The sequence below is a fragment of the Rhinolophus hipposideros genome (assembly GCF_964194185.1).
Source record: "Rhinolophus hipposideros genome assembly, chromosome: 5".
In the NCBI taxonomy this organism is placed as follows: Eukaryota; Metazoa; Chordata; class Mammalia; order Chiroptera; family Rhinolophidae; genus Rhinolophus; species Rhinolophus hipposideros.
The window spans coordinates 64,965,510-64,991,649 of NC_138051.1; the positions used below are offsets into that span (position 1 = coordinate 64,965,510).

At 38.2% G+C, this 26,140-nt stretch overlaps 1 protein-coding gene across 3 annotated transcripts in view; it reads left to right on the top strand.

The window, feature by feature from the left end:
* The window catches only part of PELI2 (pellino E3 ubiquitin protein ligase family member 2), a 159,998-nt gene that overhangs the window by 16,637 nt on the left and 117,221 nt on the right, over nt 1-26,140 (top strand). The window lies entirely within an intron of this gene.

Consider the following 26,140-nt stretch of genomic DNA (forward strand, 5'->3'; position numbering starts at 1 on the left):
TATTGGGCTGATTATTTTTGCCTTGTTGATTTTCTTTCTGGTGTGTTATGGGCACCTGCTCTCAATAAAAAAAAATGATCCAGAAATTGCAGATATTTTCTCAAAATGAGAAATAATGTTCAGAGATGGTAGCCCAGCGATTTTGGGGGAATGATGGTGCTTGATGAGTCAATTTATTACTGAAGATCTGTCTAAAGTGAGATTTCTCTAAGAGCTGACATTTTTGGCTTTCTGTTATAAATGTATTAGCTACACCTGGTGACTATTATTAAATTGAAAACAGCCTTTATTTTTCTGATAGAAAATATTTCAACAGCTGGAACTCTTGTCTCTTCTAGACCAGAAGTAACTGGATAAAAAAAAAAAAGACTAACAATATGCTGCATTTTCTGCTTGTTAAGAAAATTTAGCCAAGTAGTTAACAACCTCATTTTTATATTGTAAAGATTTTAATTAACCAGAATGTTTCAGGTGTGGAATACGTATGGACCGTGAAAGTTTTAGGTTAACTGATGATTAAGCAGAAATTTCTATAGAGGATTTTTTTTTTTTTTACTGAGTTATAACTGACACATAACATTACATTAGTTTCAGGTGTAGAACAATGATTTGCTATTTTGCGAATACATTGCAAAATGACCAACACTGTAAGTCTAGTTAACATCCATCATCGTAACGTAGTTACAATTTTTTTTCTTGTAAGAATTTTTAAGGTCTGTAGAGGATTAAAAAATACATAGTTCATGATTGTGCTTTTCTAAATATAACATATGGAGTCTACTTGAATCTGCCTTTGGTGGCTTGGTATTGCCTTGTTGATTCTTCTAAACATCAGTGATCATTGAATAACACTAAATAAAAAGGCAGAAAACTGGGACCCAAAGGAATCCTCTGAAAATGTTTTCCAAACATGTTATTCCTATAAATGAAATAAAATAAATCCTATGTTAAAGGTAACTCAGCTCTCTGTAGGAGAGGAATGCAGGGAAGGCACGTCTGCTGGTGAGGGCTCCGTGGGTTCACTTAGGTTCTGCCTGTCTTGAGTTCTTCAGTATCTCCCAGGGGCATGGCGGAGTCTAGCCAGCCACAGCTTCTTTGGTCATTACTAGAGGCTCTGGATTTAGATAGTGTGGCTGCAAAATAAACATATTTGCATCTGTGGAGAATATCATTTAGAAGCATCACTGTTAACTGCCAGATTATATTTTTAACCTTTACAACTGGTGGTTTCTCTTAATGCATTGGGCTGGTGAAAATGAGATTAGATCAGGGTTTCAGCTAAGGAGAATTGGGACCAGAAAGCAAATCTGGACATGGTCATATGTGAGATACCATTCTCTAGGGATGTTCAGTTGGAGGGATGCCTTTTTAAATAAGAATAAAAATAACAATTGATTCCTTCAGCCCACTGACCTTGGTAATTGTGACATCCTCTGACGTAATTTATTGATTGCCAAGTGTTTTTAATTGATGTATAAAGCATGGGGTTTATATGGGATGCCTGCCAGTGGTTTCACTTTAAAGTTGAATGAATGTCTTTCTTCTCTTCTTTTTTCTCCTCCTTCTTCATTCCTTTCTCCTCTTCTCCATCCTCCTTGTCTTCTTGATGTAGGTGTGCCCTCTGAGATCATTCATGTATGAGTCTTATGTGGAGAAGAACCCTCCAGTGTAGAATTAGTTTGTTTGCCATCTCCCCTTTGAAAAGCTGCTTATTCCCCCTTGCTTTCTGGATAGAGATAATTGTCATGCAGGCTGGTGTCTGGTCTTGCATCCATCTGCTGGGAAGGTTTGAGTGGTGGTTAGTATAACAAAGTGGATTTCACCCATCCAATGGAAACTTTATTTTCATTTACTTATTGCACTATAGGGGAGGACATCAAGTTTACAGGGAGGCGTTCAAGATGGGGTCTGTAACCTCTTCCAGAAAGTGGTTTATGGCTTCTCCTGGACATAAGAATCCCACAGTAAGTTTTCTTCTCTTGGGAGATGCATAATAAGGTGATTTTCTCATGTGAAATTGGAGAAATTTCTTTTCAGGCTTGGGAGTGGGTAATAAGAGAAGGGGAAAAAAGCTTTTGGGGCCATATAACAAATAATTGCTTCGTATCTGGATTACAGTGGAGGAAAAGAATGAAGACAAGCTACCCAGAGGTTAGTGGGCCCCTAGGTCCTGCTCTGTGGCTAGGACAGCTGACTTCCAGGTCCCTCTAGCATGTCCTGCGTCCTTGTCACCTCCAGCATGATGCTGATCTCAATGTCTTAGGTTTGATTCTTCTGTAGCATATTAGGCACCTGTATAGACAAGGTGTTTTTGTGCATGCTTTAGGGTATTTAGCAGTATAGTGAGTGCACGAGAAATGACTACTCAACATTCGTATGCAGGTGGTCTCTTACCATTTTCATCAGTGTTCTAAAAAACTGGATTGGCTGATCAAATTTGATGCTGACGGTTTGGATCGAAGATCTTAAACTGTGCCTGAGTTTACTCAAGTTGCCAAGGTATTTCATTTAGGGAGCCAAATGCAGATTCATCTTTGCAGAAGAGTACAGAAACCTGTAAGAATGATGCTTGGATTATTCTTACAGAAATGTTATTTGATTCCAGACATTGCAAGTTGAAGTGGGAACAATGAGCTGATCTGCTCTGGCCCTTGCTTCCCATCACTTCTTTACCTGTACAGTTGTGGGAGGTTCCAGGATGCCTGTTTCTCCTGCCGCTTTGCTGCAGACATCACCTGAGGAGGCAGCTCTGGGTGCTGTCAAGTGTTCAGATGTGTGGAGCAGCCAGGCCCCGTGCCCTGCCTCTCCGGCTGCTCCGCGGCACCAGCTCGCCGGGGCAGCCTGCATCTGTTATGTGCTCACCAGGGCCTCACGGTGCTCAGAACATTGCTTTCTCCAAGGACTGGCTGTTTTTGTGTAGAGTAGTCATTTTTCACGTGGAGGTAAAAGTAACTTCAGGAAGTAGCCTTTGAAAATTGTACATGTAGTTAGTAAAAAGGTGCTGAGTCCCCAAATAGTGTGTTTCTACATGGATTGTGACACACAGCACCTTCCATTTGGAGTTTTAGTGCTCCCGTGGAATAGAAAAGGCATTTTTCAGGATTTGAGCATTTCCTTGGACTCCCCTGCAATTTAATTTAATCAAATCAAAATGCAAATGGTTCTGTGGTTCCTTTTGTCTCTCAAAGACTGAAAAGTATTCATGATTTATTATTTTCTATAATACCTATATAGGAAAGACTATGAAATGGAACTACCTAACAAGAATATTACATAGTAGGGTATTCATAGCCTCTGACTCGAGAAACTTTGTAAAATGATTGATTTGGCACATTTAAGGAAAAGTCAGGTCTTATTGTTAGAGATGTGTGAATAATGATGGAATATGAAAAATTTAAAGATTTGATCCACCAAGTTAATAATAGTATTTCTTTTATTTCTGACTATAGTTGATTTGTGGCATAACTAAAAGATAGAATGAGCAAATTGTTTTCAATAGACTGTCAGTCTAGTAATGTCTATTGTTCATTCATGCAACTAGTTTGAAATCTCACTAGCGTGATTATGGAAATACTTAGTTCATGTTGAAACAATTATTTCTCCCGTGTTGTTGTGTGTTTGTTTTCTCAGGTGCCTTTTCCCAGCCTGGCTTTCGTTTCTTTCCTGCTGACAAAGTTGATGAACATGTGGGGAGGCGGTGGGAAAGAGTGGGGATTACAAGTGATTCAAGCTGGTCCAGTGACAGAGAGCTGGAAGGATTTTCAGAATGTGGGAAAGAGTTGCAGGGACAGCTGGGTGGAGGTGGACTCATTGGCTAAGCCACAAAATCCTTAATTATCTAACTGCATGCCTTGCTTCTTGGACACCCTAAATGATAGGGCATTACATACCCAATCATTTTCTTTGGTTTGGTGCTGGCAGAGGGAGGTGGGAGGTGGGGCAGGGAGACAGATGGGCCTGGGACGGTAGACGGTAGGGGAGGAAGGCACAAGGAGAGAGATGGGGGCTGCCTTGAAAAATCCTGGGTTTTCTTTGTATTGGGCACTTTCAAGATTTAATGGTCTTAGAGACTGATTAGGAAACTGTATTGAAAATTGGTGTATGTGTATTTTGTATGCAGTTGCTTATTTTCTAAGCAGAGTACCCTGTAGTTTTTTTTGTTTAGTGCTAGTGTTTAGTTCATTTCTTATTGAATCGACTCCTTTTCCCTAAATCTGTTCCTCCTTTTCTCCAGTCAGTTCTTTTATAATTGTTTGCTTTTCTGTTTTGTTCCCTCTTCTTGGGGTACATTTATATATTTGGTTTATTTTTTAAATCTTAGATTTACTTTTGAGTCAGTGCCTTGAGGGCCCCCTTTTTTAATGCTTACAGCCTTTTATGTTTCAACTTGCCTTCTTTTCCCCATGTTGCAAACTTTTTTTTTAAATTGATTTTCTAGAAATATAATTTTGATAGCCAGTGAGACTCCACCAGCACAGATGAAGAACAGAAAAACTATGACTAGGAGATGTCCTAACAGTAATCCTATCACATACCCCTCACATTTAGCAAGCTTTCTGTTTGGTGAAATTGAAATTCTTTCTTTGGTATGGGCGGTGCAAACTAGCTTTATTATTAAAAGGGAGAGATGGGATTTTAGTATTTGAGGTTTGTCATTGTTGCTTAAATTGGCTTTCATCAGAAATGAGTGACTAATTGTCTGAAAATGGGCCTTTCTTCCTCCCCACTTGTCTGTTAACATCTTAGCGCATGTATGAATGAAATGAAAATACTACTCTGTTGATAATAGCTAAATCATGCCTGATGGCCCAAACGTGTACTTCAGAGAGGAGTATCTCATTTGAGTGTACTTACATTTGAAACGTTTTTAATTTTACAGAACTGAGTCATCTTTCCCATTAATGTCTTTAGGACTTGTATAGTTCATAGCAACCCCCTTCTCCCAAAACACAAATTCCTTCCTCGAATCCCAGATATTCACTTTAAAATGATTTAAAACAGTTTGCTGTAAACGAACCACTTGTTAGGTTCCAATTAATCTAATTTTTGAAAACTTGTAACAACAACCATAAATATAACAGTAATGTGTCCTTGATTTTTACTTTACCTTTGCAGTGAGGTCTAAAAAGAAAAGGGCATTAAGTTTAAGCAAAGCTTTGAAAGTGACCCCTTCTTGGAACGGAAGCTCCTTGTGCAAGTTCCTAAGTGAATACTGCCCTAAGGGTTATGTCCAGATGCAGCACTGCCCTCAGCAAGATCGGTGACGCTCCCTAAGCGGGTCTTTGTCAGCGGCTCCTTATGTTACGACAGCAGGAAGAGAAAATGTTCGCGGCTTCAAGTTACTTTTGAAGTTATTTTAACTTGATGCCAAGGACTCAGTCATGTTTTCAGTCGGAAATTTTGATTCAGCCACAAGACAGGGAAAACTTGATGATGCGAGAACTAGACCCGGAGGGTCCAGTGGCCAAGTGGGCGGTTCCCTTGTTATCCGGAGATGACCGCTCTGTAGTCACAGAGGGAAAGCCAAGAGAATGGGCAGAGGCGTAGAGCTTGGCAGGTTTGCTGGCCAGAGCAGGTGGAAGTTGACACAGAACCTCAGTGTTTATTTCTGTCCTCTCTCCCCTCGTACATTTTTGTTCAGTTGTCTTATCAACGGCAGAGAGCATTGGTTCAGTAATATAAGAATGGTAGTCTTGTCGGGTTCAGTTAGAACCCACAAGGTTGGTGGCAAGGCTTGCACCATCAGGCTGGGATGGCAGTGGCAGCGTAGGAACTGTTTCCTTGTAAATCTGGGATTCCCTTGGATGAGATAAAAGCATGATTTGGTTTGTTTGTTTTTCAGTTTTATTGAGATATAATTGACATATATCACTGTGTAAGCGTAAGGAGTATGGCATAATGACTTACATTTGTTGCAAAATGATTACCCCGAGTTTAGTTAACATCTGTCATCTCCTGTAAAAGTATAACTTAAAACTGAATGATAATTTGATTCACAAGTGAAAATGTTTAATAGTTTTTAGGCATTATGCTGTCTCCTGTGTGTATAGATCTGGGAAATTAGACGTCGGTGTAGAAGTTGTGGGACGAGAATCTTGCTGATGTTCTCAGCGCTCTTGCTTCAGGAACAGACGGTGGATACAGGACTGACTGGCCTGTGACCGGCCAGTTAGGCAAATAAACACCTGTTCCTCTTTTGTCTGTGATTTTTCTGAGGCGGAATCTGCCTCACAGTTTTTAGGAGCTAATTTGATTCGTAGGCTGTCTGGATGGATGTGAAGTATTTTATTACAAGGAAAATGCTTTGTAGCATTGTACAAAGGCATTGGCAAAACGGAAACAAATGCAGGTGCACGTGGCAACTCAGTATAGTGTCAGCATAGTTCTGACCTTTGCCCCTTTCTGAGTCATCTTTCGTGAGCAATAATCTCTGATTTACTGTGACTTGAACTCACCCATCCCTCTTGAGTGGTCTTTGAAATAAGAGGGAGCTGTGGGCTCCTGAGCAGAACTTCAGATTTTGACAGTGGTCTCTGTTCTACCTTTAAAATATTTGCTCACCCTTTACAGTTAAAACAAACTCAAGTTTTCTTCAAGTAAATAAGCAATACATATATTACTCATTTATAAATCTGTGGGGCAGAATCGGAGCATGCTGCATCTTGAACATTATTCTCTCTAGTGGGGGTTTGGTTCCCCCTGAGAATATGGGGTGCTCACACCAGGAATTTGCTCCCAGTTACCAGTGATTGGATGTCTCACAGTCAGCATATTTTCAGAGTTAGGAATTTAATGCTTAGAAGCGATAGCTTCTCCACTAAGTCTGAGCTTCTTAGCCAAGAGATATTTGATTTCAGAAACGTTCGAGTGTGTTTCATAGAGAGCCATGCCTTCCCAAATATGAAAATGAAATCATTTTCCATTCCCTCATTTCCCTGAATGCTATTACTAGAAAAAAAAGTGTTACAGTAGGAAATCGCAGGGGTACCAGCAGTCAACATATATAGCAGTGGCAAGTTGAAGAATCTCCTAATTTCTTTTTACAAATAATTACATTAAGTGGGCGTCAACATATTCGTGTTGATAATGTGGAAAATACAGAAAGGTATAAAGAGGGAAATAAAGCATCTAACTGGTCCTACCATACCCTGGACACAGCTGCCACCCACACAGTGTCCCGCAGACAGTCCCGGTACCCCTTCATGCTTCTCTGCCGGGCAGGCCCACACAGCCGTTGCAGGGCCAACATGAGTCCGATCATGTGACTTCCTTTAAAGCCCCTGGACAGGGGCTTCCTGGGCCCTGCCGATCTGGCACATGCATATGTTTTCCTCTCCCCACCTCTTATTGTCTATCACAGCCTCCTGTGTTCTTTGTAGACTGTGTGTATTTGTTACATTTATTGCGTTTTTGTCTCTCTCACACTAGAATGTGAGTTCCCTGAGCCTGAGGACCATGTCATAGTTGTATTCCTAGAGCCTGGCAGGTGCCTGTAATATTGCTGGGGCTTAGCAGAAATTTATTAAGCAATGAATGAATGAATCTTTCAGTCCCTTCTTTGCATATTCCTGTATGCATAATAACATATACATTTGTCCTGTGCAAAATTCTTTACAAAGTTCTCAGTTTGGTTTCTTTTTTTCAGACCAGTACAGTTCTTTTTCATTTTGACCTCAGAGGATATGATTATAAGACACACTTTTTTTTCAAATAAAGCACTAAAGGTTTATATTTATAATATTTACTTTTAGTAAAAATAGGAGTACCCGGTCTTCCTGTTTAAAATTAGAAAGATCCAGACTACTGTACTATATTTAAACCTTTTAAAAATGTAGGGCCAGATTTAGATCTCTTTTTTTGAACTGTAGCTTTTTTTTTTCTTTTTATTTCATATAATTTTAATCTTACATAAAAACTGTAAAAATAGTGTGGAGCATTCATATACACCTTTTACCCTGCTTCCTTTAATGTTTTCAACTTTCATGACCATAGCACAATGATCCAAGGCAGACTAGCAGTGATACAAAACTAGTACCTACACTACAGACCTTAATATGAATTTCATCAGATGATCCCCCGTTGTCTTATTCTGTGCTAGGATCTGGCCCAGGGTCTCCACATTGTGTTAGCTGTCCTGCCTCCTTAGTCTTCTCCAATTTCTGACAATTCCCTCCATCTTGCATGAACATGACTCTTTTGATAAATACAAGGCAGTTATTTTGTAGATTGTCACTTGTTTGGGGTTGCTCTAATGTGTTCTCTGTGCAGTTTTGATCAGAAGTCCATGAAGTAATGTGCTCTTTTTAGTGTATCAGGACTACGTGAAGATGGGTGTCTTGGCTGTGGTGATGTCTGCTTAATTTCTCTGTAAAGTGACTCCTTTGTCCTTTATAATTGGTACACTTACTGGAAGAGACACTTTGAGACTGATGTTCGTGTTTCTCCTTAAACGTTCCCCACTTTGAGACAAGAATAAGTTCCCATAGTTTACATCAGCAGTGGGTCTTGCCTGCAATAACTGTTCCTGCAGTGCTTGCCTAATGGTGATTCTGTATTTCCTTCATTCCTTTGGTATTCATTAATTGGTATTCTTCTGTAAAGAAGAAACTGTCTCTTCTCTTCTATATGTACTTATTCATAGCAAAATGAAGTTATGGTTCTTTTATTTTATGGGTTACAATCCAAATGTACTACAATTTTTTTTTTTTGCTCATATTGTTCCAGCTTTGGCCTCTGGGAGCTCCTTCAGGTTGGCTCCATTTTTTTTTTGTCAAGCACTTTCTTGTTTTCTGGCACTATGAGATGTTCAGACTCATCTTGTACTTTTCCTTCCCCAGCCCTGAAATCAGCTCCTTTCCCAAGAAGCCTTGGTTCCTTTTATTGGAGAATGATATTTAGAAACCAAGATCTGGGTATTAACCGAGCTAATTGCTCCTAGGCCCTCTCAGTGGACAGAGCTAGGAAAAACTCATATATATACTAACTTATGCTTGCATACACATCTATATTTATTTCTATATCTGTATTTGTATAAATACACATATATATTCACATACACATGTATACATACATATATACATATATATGTACATGTATGTATGTATATATGTATGTATATATGTATGTATACATATATACACGAATCTAGGTGTTGCTATATATACCTATCTATGTATATATATGTATGTATATATACAAGAAACCATTGTTCCACTGTTACCTCTGATTCCAGTCCACCACCATACCGTTCATTCTAACCTTCCCTCTTTCCTTATTTATGTTCCTTTTTTCTTAGACAATGAGAAACCTGATTCTCATTATCTACAATGTATTTAGTGATTTGTTTGACTGTATTGTATCATTGAAGGTTTAACCAGAGAAACAGAAAGAGTTAGAAGATACATTAAAAGTTTTATTTTAAGGAATTGGCTTATATGATTGTGGGGGCTGGTTAGGCAAGTTGGAAATCCCTAGGGCAGGCATCAGGAAGGGCAGGCTGGAACTCTCAGGCATGGGCTGAAGCTGTGGTCCACAGGTAGAATTTCTTCTTCAGGAAAGCCTCAGCTTTGCTCTTAAGGCCTTTCAACCTGGTTGAATCAGGCCCACACAGATTATCTGGGATAATCTCCCTTACTTAAAATTACCTGATTATGGACTTTAATCACATATACAAAATACCTTTATAGCAACACCTAGATTAGTGTTTTATTGAATAACTGGGGACTGTAAGTCTAGCCAAATTGACACATAAAACTGACCATCACACCTCATATATGCATGAAGTAGTTACAGAATTGCTGTGAGAAACAGATACAGTATCCCAGTTTGGTTTTTAAGTACTGTTTTCCGTGAAAAAAATTTTAGATGTTACAGTGAATATAGAATAGCACTTGTCCGAATTTCCAATTATCCCTGTTATTTATAATCTCGTTTATCGTTTGTCTTCTTCACTGGACCCCCTATTCAGTCTTGTCATGTATCCCCAAGACTTGGTATGGTGTCTGGTACCGTAGCTGTTGAGTTAACCAAATGAATAAGGCCATCCATCCTGTTCTTTCTTTACCAGCTTTCCCCTCTACCAGTGTTTTCATTAAAAGAGAAGAGGGAGGTGGAAGACCCAGTTTGGAAAGGGGTAGAAAGAGACCAAAAGATGGGTGTTAGGTTAAGTCCTGGATTCCAAGGAAGCATTTTATAAATGTCTTATTTTGGCTTACATGATTGTGTTGAAATAGTTCGGTGAAAGCAACCCATTCCTTTCACAGAATGCCTGTTGCCCCTCCCTTTTCCTCCCACTCGAACCCTCTACTCTTTCTGTAAGTTCTACTTGGTTAGTTTTTCTACCTTTGAGAAAAGGATAACTTCCCAGAGTTTAAAGCTTTAAAATAGGCATTACCAGACAGAAGCAATTCATGTTTCTGCTGTTTTGGAGCAGTAGCAGCATAATGCAAACTGTTATTTATTCAACCATATTTTAGGAATGTTTCTCCTGTGCCATGCATTTGGACTACAGAAAGTAAAATCTAAGGACTCTGCTATTAAAGCATATATATGTATATATTCTAGTGCACTGTTTTTCTAACTTGAGTAATACATGGTTCTGTTTCAAAGGAAAAAAAAATCTGGCATCCTTAGTGTTGACTTACATTACTTTTGTAATAATGTTACTTAGGGATATACAAACACATAACTAGGAATAAACACCTTATGCTTCTATCTATTTTACAACTATAAACCAAAGCCAATTTGCAATGAAATATAAAACTACAAAGCCCCTAGAATCCAAATTAACCGTGTTTAATATGACGGATGGTATTGTTTTGCTAAAACAAAAGCACCATTTGTGATGCAAAATATTGTATTGGCTTGTAAGGACCAAGGTGTTTGAGTTCTGCATGCCTCTGCTGCCATGGGCTGACTCCGTCTTCCCACCAGCAGTTCCCTTTTGGAACTGCTGAGTCTTTGTTCTTGCACATGCAGTATGATTTCATTTGGCCTTCTGTTGAGCTAAATGCGTCATCTGCAGATAGGTCTGTCTCTGTTGGTTTCTTGTCAGTACCAGACAATTAAAGTGGTAATAGTTTGTCCCATCCTGATTCTACATGCAGTATAAGCTGGGTCACTGAAAAACAAGATAGAAAGTATGCTTCTTGCTGTGTTATGGAGCCCCAAGAATCCCCACTTGGTGAAACATTGGTTCAGTAAAGAGAGAGATGAGCAAACAGTTACCGTATGCCGACTGAGTGCTGTCCTGGAGGTTTGTAGGAGGTGTGCTGGGTGATAGGAGACGATGTAGCATTTAGGGTGAAATTTGAAGGGTGAGAAGTAGTTTAGAGAACTGAAAGCCGGTGGTAGAAGGTCGTGGGGGTCTGGTGGCCTGGGTAGTTTGATACTTTTGGAATATCTTACAAAGGAGAACTTTGGAAGTTGATGGTAATATTTTAACAGAATCCTTATTATGGAATCCTGTTGTTTACATGCTGAGAGAGAAATTTTGCCTGTGTTGTAACACTAAGATTAAAGTCTCCATTTTTCTGTTGATGAGTAGTCTGTTTTTCTTTTTTATAGCTTTATTGAGGTATAATTTATATCCCCATACCATTGCCCTATTCAAGAATACAGTAGAATGGTTTAGTAAATCTGTATATTCATTTATAAATTCATCACCACGGTGCAGTTCGGAACGCTTTCATCATCCCAAAGTGTTCCCTGTGCCAGGTTGTACTGAATTCCTGCTCGCACTGCTAGCTCTCGGCAACCACTCATCTGCTTTCTGTCCCTATCACTTTGCCTTCTCTAGAAACTTCACATAAACAGGATCGTATAGTGTGTAGTCTCTTGTGTCTGACTTATTTCATTTAACATAATGTTTTCAAGCTTCATCCATGTTGTAACATGTTTCAGTACCACATTCCTTTTTCTGACCAAACGATAGTCCATTTTATGAATGGTACCACATTTTGTTTATCCATTCACCAGTTGGTGGACACTTGGATTGTTTCTAATTTTTGGATTTTTATGAATAATGTTATGGACATTTGCTTGCATGTCTTTCTGTGGACATATGTTTTAGTGTTTCTTTGGTAGATACTTAGGAGTAGAATTACTGGGTCCTATAATAAGTGTATGTTTAACTTTTAAAGAACCCACTGCAGTCTGTTCCCAAACATGCTATACCATCTTACTGAATGTGTAGTGTTATTGGCAAGAATGTTGTCATTTCCGGTTATGGGGGACAGCCGCACATGCATATGGGCAGAGGGAAGGAGAAGATGTCGAAGTCTCTGTGGTGGGATGGGTTGTTGCTTTGTCCTTCACTTTATGTTCTGAAAACCTCCTAATGGAGCGGCCAGTTACGTAGGATGGCATTCTGAGGATATTGCTTTCTTTCTGCTTAATGTTAATATTAATTCTTTTTTCTTTATAAACTCTGGTTTTATGTGACCTGTTTGTCAGACACTGGAATCTTGAAGAAGATCCCGATAGTGATGTCCAGCTGGGCTAAAGCAGCACCCCCACAGCTGTGATAGAATCCTCTGGCTCAGCTTCGAGAAACTGAGGAAAAGGCAAGAACTGTGTAGGAGGAGAGGATTAGCAGATATTTTTAAGTGTGTGGTTTGGGTGTGTGCTGAAAAGGAAAACTAAAGTATTGTTGTGTCATTACCTGGGCAGTATTTTAACCACAGCCTTATTAGTGTGACAAGTTGTCTTGGAATCAGATTTGTATAAGACTGAATGTTCTATGTATAAATAGCCCGGGAGCAGACAGGTTGAAGTTCAATATTTTAATAGCAGTAGATGGGAAGTCCAGGTTAACTTTTGATCATAGTACCAAGTTTAGCACCAAGATCAGTATCTCCCTTCCGCCTCACATCTGCCTCCTTCCCCTCGATTCCATCGCTGGGTATTTGCACTACCATACCACTGGGTATTGGGTCACTAAGTTTTTAAAACTTTCCTTCCTTCCGAGTTGACTTCTCTCTCCTATCTCTGCCATGTCTGTCACCTCCTAATTCCTTTTCATCTTTTCTCCACTCCAGTCTATACTACTGGAGAGGTACGGGAACAATGACAAGCAATTCGTGGGACTCTTGGGATTTATATAAAACAGTATATGGCTGTGTGTGTTGGCTGTAGGATGCAGTGTCAACTTGTCGTGTGTAGGCTCCACAGGCCAGGACCTACCTGCCTGACCCCTCTGGTCCCCCATGGAGCTGCTCGCTGCTGCTCAGATGTCCTTGGGTCTCTCATCCATCCAGCCTTTGCAGATCCTGCCCTAGTTGTCTCAGACACCCTGTCTTTCCCACCTTTGTCCCCTCTGAACAAGGAGTAAGCTCATCCCTCCCAGATTCCGTGGTGGTGCCCAGGCTACCCAAACCTTCCCAGACACCTTTCCCTCCCCGCCCCTCTTCCTGTTTCCCCCCAGCACTTTCACAAACCTCTGTGTGACTTTGTCCCAGAGTGTAGCAGTGTGCTTGCTTCTCTGTCCCCCGGCTGGACTGTGTACTGCTTTCCTTCTATGCTTGTGACCCTGGCATCTAGTACAGTGCGTGGCACCAAGTGTGCACTCAATAAAAATTTGCAGATGAGAGAGCTGAAGAGTCTGGGTTAAAGTCGGGGGTGAGCAGCAGCTACGTGTGGGAAATGAGAAGCTGTACGAGAGCATCACGAGGAGGTAGGGTCACTGCATCTTTCAGGTTTAGACTCAGCCCGCTTGCTGATTGAAAAAGCTTCGTAAGATACCTCCTCCATTTGTGACTTGTTTCAGTAATCAAAAGCCCTCATGCTCAGAAACTGTAGATTATATTTTACCCATATCCTTTCTACTGGGGTTGTAATAAAATTGAAATAAGAATTGTGAAGTTCGATGCCAAAATGTACAAACCTATTAGATAAGCTTTAAACCACATATCCTTGATACTTGAAAATTGAGGGCTTTGCCTACAATGTACTCTTCCCTGTTTAACTTGCTCATTATGCCTAGTTCTGCTTTCTTCTGGTTAGATATTCTGAATGTGGCAGTTCATTCTTTGTCCTTTTTCATTTCTGCTACTTGCCAAGCATAATCACATATGGATTGTGTTTTATAAAATAATGCCTGCCCAAAGGAGCATGGGAATCCATGAAGACGATGCTGAAGGAAGAATCACCAAGTATTTCTCAATTTGGTTTCAATAGTTCCAGTTTCCTTGGAGATTGGAGCCCACCTTTTACTTTTTTTTATATATATAAAAACTAGATCACAACTGCAAAGAATCTTTTTGTCATTCTGCTAGATTAATTTTTACCTGACCTTCAGGCATTGTATTGCCTCAAAGTTTATTTCCAGATTATATCACTTGTCATACTTTTGACGCATCTGTGAATACGATGTTAAGATCTCTGTTTAACATATTGTATGCCTTGTATTTTTGTTCTTGGTCTGAAGAGCTCACGTATCTTTCTGGGGATAATGCAGATATTTTGTCTTTTTCTATTATTTTTGAAGTATATTTAATATCTTTCCTTTCATGTACAGAAGACACATTTTTCTTGCCTTCTTTTTCGGTGATGGTGGGACACTTAACAGATCCTGTTCCCCTATAATTTGGTATCCTGGCCCAGCTATGTTGTGGGCTAGATTGGTGGCTTTTCTAGAAATCCACAGGATACACGTTACCGATAACTGCTATTAAGAGGAAACTTGAATAACTTTGACCTCTAATTATACTTGCTCATTTCCTTCTCAAGGCAGGTGTAAGGATAAATAAGGTAAAATGCTTTGATCTCCTCAAAAGCAAAACAGTTTAAGGAGGAAATATTACGGGGATTATGTCCCTGGCAAAAAGCACTCTGTAACTGTCAAGTGGGTCTGGTAGTTAACATTAAAATCCAGTGTTAGTGCCAAAATGCCAACTTGAAGGAAACCATTTCCCCACGTATAGCGAAAATAAAAAAATTCATTTAAACAGAGTTTAAGAATGAAGATGTATTTTAATGAGTGCCACGTATATTGATTGATTCAGTATAATCTCATAATCCCATTATCTATTACCTTTTTGTTTAGTTTTTTTTTTTTTTTACCACTTTAAAATAGATTCTAAATAGTTTAAATAGTTTCTTTTCAGGTTAGCTTATATCTGATATAATATTTATTAATGAATTTTAGAGATACTTTACATAAATAACAGTGTTTAAATACCTATTTACGTATTCATAGTGTTTGGAAAATATCTTACAATCTTTTGTGTGATTCTAAATGTGTGAAGGGCTTTCAGATAGAAAAGGGTAAACTCATTTGTGTTGCTTGAAAAGACTTGACGTGAACATCGGATAAACAAGATGAAGAAACCAGATTTAACTTCGCATCACGAAGGCTTCTAATAGGGACATGAGCCCAGCATGGGCCGGCCCTTCCCTGTGGCCCCATTCCACTTCCCAATTCCAGCTGGTTGGGCCTCCTCTGTCTCAGAGAAAGCAGTGTGGACTCTGGTGGCAGGGGAGAGGACTGGGTGATATCCAGGGTGCATTCAACCCTAGATTCTGAGATGTCAGATAGAACTTTACAGATAAGAAGACTGAAGCTAAGGAGATTCAATGGTATTGCCCTCTTGGATATTAAGAACTTATGCAAATCAGAGGCTCAAGCACTTCTGTCATGTTTATAGCTGAAGCTTAGAAAGAAAAAGTGAAAATGAGATTGAAGGTAAACTGGGCAGTGCCGACCAGTTTTCTGGCAATGTTTTCCCACACCCACCCACAGTATCTTGGGGAGCCTCTTTGATGCATCTTTGGCAACTCTGAGAGCAGTTACAGGGGTTTAATATCACATGGCCTTTACATATACAGTTCCTTCTGGACCTGCTTGCCCTCCCTCCCCACCTACCTGGTGAATTTTTCCTTTCATCTAATGCATTGCTCTACAGTGTTCTCTGTGAACTTTTTTTTAAAAAAAATTTTTTATTTTTCAATTACATTTGTCATACAATATTATATTAGTTTTTGGTGTACAACATAGTGATTAGACATTTATATAACTTACGAGTGATCCCCTTGATAAGTCTAGTAGCCATCTGACACCATACACAGTTATTACAATATTATTGACTAGATTCCGTATGCTGTACTTTACATCCCCGTGACTATTTTGTAACTTCCAGTTTGTACTTCTTTATCCTTTCCCATTTTTCAGTGATTCTGCCCAGCCCCCTCCCATGTGGCAACCATTAAAATGTTCTCTGTATCTATGAGTTTGTTTCTGCTTTGTTTGTTCATTTATCTTATTTTTCAGATACCACATATAAGTGAAATCATATGGTATTTGGCTTTCTGTTTGACTTCACTTAGCGTAATACCCTGTAGGGCCACCCATGTTGTTGCAGATGGCAAGATTTCACACTTGTTTGTGTCTGAGTAATATGCCATTGTATATATGTACTACTTCTTCTTTACCATTCATCTATTGATGGGCACTTAGGGTGTGTCCATATTTTTGCTCTTATAAATAATGCTGCAATGAACATATATGGGTGCATATGTCTTTTTGAATTAGTGTTTTGAGTTTCTTCTGATAAATAAGTGGAATTATTGGGTCCTTCTTTGTCTCTTGTTTTAAAGCCTTTTGTCTGGTATAAGTATTGCTACCTTAGATTTTTTTGTTTTGTTTGTTTCCATTTTCATTAAATATTTTTTCTATCCCTTTACTTTCAGTCTGTGTGTCTTTCAATCTGAAGTGAGTCTTTTGTATGCAGCATATGTAAGGGTCTTGTTTTCTTCTCCATTCACGACCCTATGTCTTTTGATTGGAGAATTTAATCCATTTATATTTAAAGTAATTATTGATAGGTATGTAGTTACTGACATTTTATTATTCATATTTTTTTTAATCTTTTTCTTCATCTTAAGTCCTTTTATAATATTTCTTGTAATACTATTTTGATGTTGATGAACTCCTTTAGCTTTTTCTTGTCTGGGAAGCTCTTTATCTGTCCTTCAATTCTAAATGGTAGATTTGCTGGGCAGAGTAATCTTAGTTGTATTTCCTTGCTTTTCATCACTTTGAATATTTCACTTCAATCCCTTGTGGCCTGCAAAGTTTCTGGTGAGAAATCAACTGACAGTCTTATGGGAGCTCCCTTTTAGGTCTTCTTCTGTATATTCTGTTATAGGACTTCTGTTCAGCTAGACTTCAGATGGTTCTCAGTGATGGTTGTTCTGTAGTTTAGCTGTAATTTTAATGTGGTCATGGGAGGAAGCAAGCACAGCGTTTACCTACTCCGCCGTCTTCAGTTTTCTCTGTGAACTCTTTTGACCATTGTTTACCCCATACTTAACTGGCCTCATATGCTCCAACCTTGGTGCTCCATTACTATTTTACACAGACTTGTTTTAGAACAACACTCTGTATTGTAAGTGTTGCATGTTTCTCAAGGGACTGAACTTGCTAAACATGTTACATGGACTTGGTAATACCTCAGTCATTGGAACATACCTGTCCAGCTAGGACATAAAGCCAGTGTTCTGGTTTTCATCCCAGCTCTCTGATGGTGGACAGGCTGCTTAACCAGTGCCTCAGTTTCTCATCTATTGGGTGAGGATATTAACAGGGCCCCGCCCCCACAGAATTGTTAGGGAGATTAAATTAGTTAATACATGCAAAATGATTAGAACACTGTTATCCCAGACCCAAAGCATCTGCTTCCCTGTGTGCATCCAAGCAGGAAAAAAGTAATGAACGGGAGGTTGCAGCAAAGAAAGTAAAGGTTTATTTAAGGAATTGGCACTGAGCCCGGAGACACAGGTGAGCTAATGCTGTCAAAAACCTGGCTCCCTGATGGCCTCTAGTGACTAGGTTATATAAAGGAAAAATCATTAATTGTGGTTACTGTGAGAGTTGGGATCGTAGGCTCTACTAATCTGTCTGGGCTCAGGCAGGGACAAGTTGATCATGGCAGCAGGCCCTGGTGTCAGTCATGGCATTACTCCGTCTAGTTCCCAGGGGATGCAGTCTGTGGGGCCGTTCTGCTTTCAGGAGTCTGGAGCTCAAACCTAACTGAGGCCAAGGTGTTATCTTTGTTTGACTTTGTTTAACCTTATTCTAGCTTGAGTTTCAGTAATTGTGTCTTGGCCATAGTTGGTAGACCTGAAACTCTTAAGAGAATTTGATGCTGATCAGAACTTAATGTCCTAAGGGCTTAATAATTAAAAGGAGGGGACATCCAGTATATGTACAGGTAACAGTGTCTAGTGGCCAGAATGCATGTGAGTCATAGTTCTATTAGGCTAAACAAAGCTGGCTCGGATTAAATCAGAATACGTGCTAAAGAAATGCAGTTCATGTGTGGTTACAGCTGTGTCAAGTAAGCATTTAATAAGTAATAGTTATTATCTGGACCAAAACTAAGAACCAAATTATTACACAAATTGTTAGTAGAGCTTATTTAAGAAGGCAAAGCAAGTTTGCGGTTTAAACAAAATGAGGTTAAGTTCGTCTTAACAAAGATACCCTGAAATATTTCTAAATAATATAGCTGAAATGCAGGAGATGTCCTCTCTGACAAAATAGCCCAACTCTGAGCAGTCGCAGTTGCTGTAGTCCACAGGGTCATTCAGGAACCCAGGCTCCTTTCATGTTGTTACTCTCAGGAGATTGGTCTCCTTCACATAGTATAAACTGTCCTATCTCCCATCTATGTTCAAGCCCTCAGGGAAGAGAAAGGTCAGGGAAAGTGGTTTCACCTTTAAGGAGATCAGGCAGAAGTTGTATGGGTCACTTAAGGTCTGATTCCATTGTCCCAAACAGTCATATGACCACAAGGGAAACTTAGGGGGCTTCCCTCTTATGCACTGTTTAGTCCTAGCTCTGCCACTTAATGACTGTGAGAGATTGGGAAAGTTGCTTAACCTCTCTGGGCCTATTTTCTTCTCTTTAAAATGATATAATAGGAGTATAGGTCAAATAACTTTGGGAAGTACCTCACAGGGCTATGGTGAGGATTGCATGAAGTTAATACGAGGAAAGCATTCAGGATAGTGCCTGGCATAAAGGAAGCATTATTTAAATGCCACTGATTGTGATTATTATTTGACCAAAAAGAAGGAGGGAGAATGAGTATTGGGGGACAGTGAACAGTCTTTTGTATGGGAGGAAAACCAGATACTGGGGCTCCCTAGCATGACTCATTCTTTGCCTGAGGTTTCTGAGTGGTGGCAGCTTTACTGTAATTACTGCAGGTCCCAGGAACTTTTTGCTCCTGTCTTTTAGCTCCTGCCTTGCTTAGGCCTCCCTTGGGTCTGTATGAGAAAGGTTCATGAGCTGTGTTTATGGTTTTGACCTCTCAGTTTTTCATTTCTAGCACTTCCTTGACTGTAGCTTGTCATTAATGTACCAAAGAGGTAAATTAAAGGAACATTCTCTTTATAACTGTATTAATTTATCATTATAATGTTCATTCTTCCTTATAGTAGATACTGTAGTAGAAAAAATAGCTGTAAAGTGCAGCCACTTATGGAAGTCCATTTCCAGTTGATGTCAATTAGAAAATGTATATTAATAGGAAACGCAATGTAAGATCCACTTTTTCCCCTAATTCCTGCTTTTTAAAAGACTTTATTCTGTATCTTTTAATAACACAGTGAGCTGCATCGTATATGTATACACACCAAATGCGGCAGTTCCCAGACTTGGCTGCTCAGAGCCGTATTCTGGGAAACGATTGTGTATGTGCCCTGATGGTGTAATATTAGGTCAAATAACTTTGGGAAATACCACATGCTGTGTGTGCCACTTGGGTTCATAGGGCATATTAGCATATTAAAAACTGAGAAGGATGGTATCAGGAAAACCTGTTTAATTTTTTTTTTTTTTTAGCTCACCTGACAAACTCTTTTGAAAATGAATGTTTTTGATTTATTAGTTTGTTTTTTAGTAGCATTACTGTGACTATTCTGGAAAACAGGATTCTGTATATTCTGGTTTGGACAGGATGAACAATCCTGATTTATTTCAAAGTTTAATTCATATCAGGTTGCTAATTCCATGAGTTGGCTGAAATTCCAGCTCCTATTTGTCATCAGAGTCAAGGTGTAAATATAAAACCTAATACCCTGTTCATCTGGAGAGAAGGTATCAGGAAGATGGTCCCATGTGAGAGAAATGGAAGTTTGACACTGCCTGATTAGTGGTGTTAAGGTTTCTCTTCTTCTAGGAATTAATCCAGAGACATATTTTTTAGATAACATTTTCAAAAGTGTTTGTACTCTAATGACAAGTGACATGAGTTGGAAATTTGACTAAGGTTGTGTATTAAAGAATTAAATATATCCGTGTCAAGGAAGTAGAAAACTTGGGAAATTTTTAAAATTTAAAAAGCACAAAAATGATAGATGCAAACAGTTTTTTGTAGAGTTACAGCTTTTCCAGCTGTGAAAAGCCTAGTTCTTTCTACTTGTCTGCCAGAAATAATCCATGCATAAATGGTATTTGTCAGTGTAACCATTTACCATTTGAGACACCTTGTGGCCTTCTAGTGAGTCAAAATTTAAATCTTCTTCCCATCTTTGGGTTGATTTTATTTCTGGGTCTTGTTTCAGGTCCAAATTGAGCAATACTGTACCATTAGAAAGTAAAACGAGGCTACCTTATTTAACCAAATAGCAGCTTTTTTAAATGTTTAATTCTAACTTAAAGAAATACTCAACATAGACATTTATAAGATATAGAAAAATATGAATAAGGATTAAGTCACATAATTATACTGTCAATATCATTGCTAATATTTTGGTGTATTTATTTCAGCTTTTCCTATGAATATTTAATATTTTGAACATGTTAGCGATGATTTTGTATTCTCTGGTTTGCATAATCCTTTTTCATTGCTATTAGGAATTTGTGGTAAATATAACTTCATCATACAGAATTACATTATCTACTTAATCCATTGTTATTGAATAGTTAGGTTATTTATAATTTTTACTATTAGTGTAATGATATAATTTAACGTCTTTGTGCATAAAACTTGACTTGCATTTCAACACTGAAGATAGACCTCTCAAATTAGAATTACTAGGTCAAAGAACATCAGCGCTTTTATAAGAGTGTTGGTACATGTAGCTAAATTATTTTACAGGGAGATGCTCAATTAAGATTCTCACTAATGGTGTATTAGAGTACTGTGCCACTTCAACAGTTTGGTGATTTTATTGGCAAATAATGAAATACTGCTTTCATTTGTGTGTTTTTGATTCCTGAGAAGATTGATCATTTAAAAAAAAATACTGATTTTCTATTCATGTTCTTTGCCTATTTTTCTATTGTGTATCTGTGGGGATGTCTGTGTTATTTTTTTTTTATTTGTAAAAAAATTTATTAAAGATGCTAAGCTTTTATCACATTGTCAATATTTTTCTAGTTTTGTTTTATGTGTAATTTTATAATTTTTGATAGGAAGAAGGTTCACATTTTTACGTATTTAAATGTACCAATCTTTTTCTTTGTAATTTTTTTTCCATTGCTTTTATGTTTCGAACATTATTTCTGATTCAGGGATAATATAAACAATCAACTTTGTTTACTTCTTTAATTTTAAGACTGCTCTTCACATTTGCCTTTGAGTAGTTTAGATTTTGTTTTGTGGTAGAATGTAAGATGTGGCTCTAAACAGTTATTTTTTTTTTCTTTCAAAGTAGCTAGTCAGTTTCTGTAAACAATTGAATAATCCAGTTTCTTTCCCATTGACTGGTGGTCCTTCATCTTCTGTTACTCTTTTCTGTAGTTAAGGGTCTATTTCTGGAGAGAAATTGCTTCTGTTCCATTGATGTGTGGTTTTTGTTCTCAAGCAATACCAGTTTTAATGACTGTAGCAGTAACACTGTGTATAGGTTCTTTCCCTACCGTTAACAGCCCTTATTTCTAAGTCAGTGTTTCCGGTCGGGTTGTGACCAGTGTTCAGTGCAAATAGTCATCCTTGGTTAGGTCCTGATTTCTAATATAAATCCTTTTACTGTTTAACTTACTTTAAATAATTACGGGAAGGAAATTATTCTTTTATTCTTGGCTCTTAAAAACATTAATCTGGAATGGATAAAGAATTTTATCAAATGCCTTTGAGTGTCTGCACTAGGTCTGAATTTAGAAGTTGTTTATAAAGCGAATTTTTATAATTGAATCACACTTTGCCAGAAATTACATTGCAAATTCCAAAATGTGTCCCTAGAGAAAATGGTGTGGCCTCAAGCAAAATATGTTTTTTGATGCCAGCATGTTTCCTTTCCTTCAAAAGGCAGTAGGACATTTTCTGAATTACCAGATAGAGACAAAACGTCTTTAAGCAAGAGATGGGCGTTCTTCAGAGGGTCTCTTACAAATACAGTGTTCCAAAACTGTCAAATTCTAGAAATTCTAAGGGCAGAATTGCAGTAGGATTCAGAATCCTACTACTGAGTGGCTCTGGACCTTGACGGCGCTTTATTTGACTTGCTCGAATGTCTGTAATAGATGTTCAGCTGCCCAATAGAAATTTTTTGATGCTGGAAATGTTTACAGCTCTGCCGTCCAGCACGGTTGCCATTGTCCACATGTGGCTGTTGAGCCCTTGAAATGTGGCTCATGTGAAGAACTGAGTTTTAATTTTACTAAAACTTAAATAACCCTATGTGGCTGGTGGATATTATATTGGACAATGCAGATGTGTACAATGAGTAAGTATGCATCTAAGGCGATTTGTGGGTCTCAAACTGTCCCTCTCTGAATATGCCTAAAAATTTCCTAATAATCTTTTTATATTTAAGAAAATTATAAATTGGGAGATTTGACTGGAGGCTCTGATGTGTTCTGATTCTTAAATTCTTGATATACTCCCGGTATTTACATTATGTACATGGCTGTTAACTGATTCCTACATCCATGTAAAAATAATGTACTATTTGTGGTAATTGACAAGTTAATGTATTTTCATGGTGAATATGAAGGGTTTTTTTTTTTCCCTTTTTGCAGCTAGTGGCTTAATGCTCCTAGCATTGAAGCGTTGATTGTTACAAAAATCATTTAATATAGAGAGGCTCAGAAGCCCTTTTATGTAATTGACCTCACTCACCTACTACTCTGCTGTTATAAAATGAGGTTTTAGAGAGTGCTTCCATTTCTTGAAATAAACTTGATTTTTGTATACATTTTTATTTCTAGTATTTATAAATCTTCTGTTTCGGCTATTTGTTATACGTATGTAAGTTCTAGAAATAGAAAAATCTTAAGAAAAGTTACATGAAAGGAAGTAAATCCATGTAATATCATCACGCATAACATAAAGCCACGGATGGCTCTGTGCTTTGTAGCTCATTAAAAAGTATTTATATTTGGTATAAAATCACTCCCCCTCCCCAAAATTCTGTCATGGGTAATTGAATAAAGCTAATAGATTTTATAACTAATTGTCTTGAGAACTTAATCGTTGTATGCAATATCAATTATATATCTTTTTAGTAAGTAATTTGTCAGGACATTTCCTAGTGATGTTCAAAAGTTGGATTTGCTTGTCCTGGTATGTCTGTATTTCTAGGAATTTCTAAAAGTTCTCTATGCATACTCTAAAAGTTTAATGTAAGTAAACATTAGTAGAATAAAGCATATATCTTTGTGTGATTCTTTTTAGGAGTAGTAAAAGTATGCCATGAAATTTTAAAAAAGGAAAGGAGATTGGAAGTAATTATTTTAATAGTTAGGAATAGTTATAATAAGTTGTGTATGATACAGAAGAGATTCCGATACTAGTTTTAATTTCTGGCCTCAATACTTACACAAACTTTGGGCCAATAACCACATTTCTTTGTACCATGAAGTTCTTTATTTGAAATATCCATAGCTTAATACCTGTTAGATGATGGGCTTAATGTGAGTTTCAGAAGTTTCCTTTTTAGGCAGCCTTTGAGATGCTCACTTTTTAGAGGCCTCTTATTACAGTAGAAGTTGTGTATAAACAGATTTAAAAGAGTCAGTGCTCTGCCAAGTAATTATTAATTTTATCTTCATTCTCTTATGTCTAAATTTGGTTTTTAGAAATTGAGATCTTTGTATGCACACATTGTGTAGCTTATTTGAGAGACCACAAATTTATTTGATGTAATGATTTACTGAAAACAAATAAGATGTACAATTAGTTCATCTCCTTCTTTGTCAACAAAGAGGTATGCATTTTTTTAAAAAAATTCCATTTTCTTATAGTCGATTTTAAAAAGGACACATTTGAAATTATCTCTAATTTTAGACTTTTTCCTTCGGTATTATTCTTCAGAAGATTATTCTTCTATATAAAACTTTGGATGGCTACATATTTGATACTTATGTGTCTTTAGCCCAGAGTCGTTAGGTAACGAGGAAGTTATTTAAGTTAATTTGCTTTTGAAATGCAGAGTATCATTTAATTTTTGCTATATGATGACATATAACATATGATATTTACCAAATCATCCCCAAACTCTGCAGCAACAGCCATTTATTCTCCTGAATCCGTGGATTGGTTGAGGTGTCTGCTTTAGGCTGTGATGGAATGGCTTTGCTTTGCACTGCATTTAAGTGGTTTGGGTCTCTTCCAGGTGTCTGTCATCCTCCTTGGCAAGCTGGCTGGGATGTGTCTTCCTATGGCCATGGCAGAGGTGTCAAGCACATTTCAAGCATCTGTCTTTATCACATTTGTTAACATCCTACTGGCCAAAGCAAGTCACATGGCCCCACCCAAAGTCCAGGGCAAGGAAGTTAACTGTATCTATAAAGTCATGGTGAAGGGCATGTCTTCAGGGAGGAGTAAGAATTGGGACCAGTAGTTCAATCTACCACGTACAATTGATGCACCTGCCCATCTTAGTTGGGGTGATGAGAGCCTAAAATAAACAAGTGTTAGTGATGAAAGGAATATGTGGGATTTAATCTGTTTTTCAAGATCATTAAATAAAGAAGTATGGATTATAAGACAGTACTAATTCATGAATCAGATCTGATAAATCTACCTGGTTGTCCTTGAATTGTACAAATCTTGTACTATATCCAGTCCATTTCTTGCTACACTTCGTTTTTTTCTCTTCCTGTGATAGTTTCTGTTAGGAATCAAAAATTACTGTAGGATAATACTTAAAGTTAACAGTTTTCACCCTAGGATAAAAAATAGATTCTTTGACCTAAAGCTCTAATATTATATCGATACATATTAATCTGAGGTATTTTGGGCTATTGAAACCAACAGCAGAATCAAAGAAGTAGTCTTAAATGTTTTAAGAGGAACATAAATAGCCTTTCCTGCTCCTGACTCCTTCTGTACCTTCAAGTATTCAGAGAAATACACTCTGCTGCTGGCCCTCCAGCAGTGCTCAAAAATCAAAGATTCAATACAGTAAAGAACTTTATCTTGTGTGATTCAGTGACAGTACTGCTTTGAAAAGGAAAAGACAGGAGAAAGACTTCAAAGAAGCACATGGCTAACTATGAGATAATAAATATTACTCTTTTCATAAACAGTTTTTGTTTTGTTTTGTTTTTTAGACTGGATTTACTTTACATGTTCTTTCCTTTTGTTGGCCTGGTTGGAGAAAGAAGCAGGTAGGGAAGTGTAGCCCGACAGACTCCGTAGGACTTAAATGCAGGAAAGAACAGTGACTGCCCAGGGCTCCGTGTGTGTGTGTGGCGATGATGAGGCTGAGGTTGACCTCGGCCTCCTGGGGTAGGTCGCTGTGCCCTTATCTCCCACCTCCACGCTGCACCAGAACCCACACCTCAGAATGTCATGCCTGCCGACTTTATAGGGAAAGAAAGAGGTCTGAGAAGTGCAGGGACTCGTGCAAAGTCACTTACGGGATTGGATGCCGAGCCGGGATGTGGTCCCCCTCTTGCCTTCACACCCTACCTTTTGCAGCAAGGGCCTGCGTGAGAGTGTGCGGGTGTATAAACCCTGGAAGAAGGGCTTCAAATCTACTAAGCCTGGGGGTAGTATGGTGTACCTGATATAAAGAAACTTTCTAAATGTTTCGTCTTGGGAAATATTTTGTATGGGGAAGCTAGAAAGCCTCAAGATAAGAAAAAGGCAACCTGACAGTATAACTGCCACATCTCAACTGCCGCAGTGTGTGGGAGTCTTTTGGAACCATTGCAGCATATAAAAGCCAGTCGTTAATATTTAAC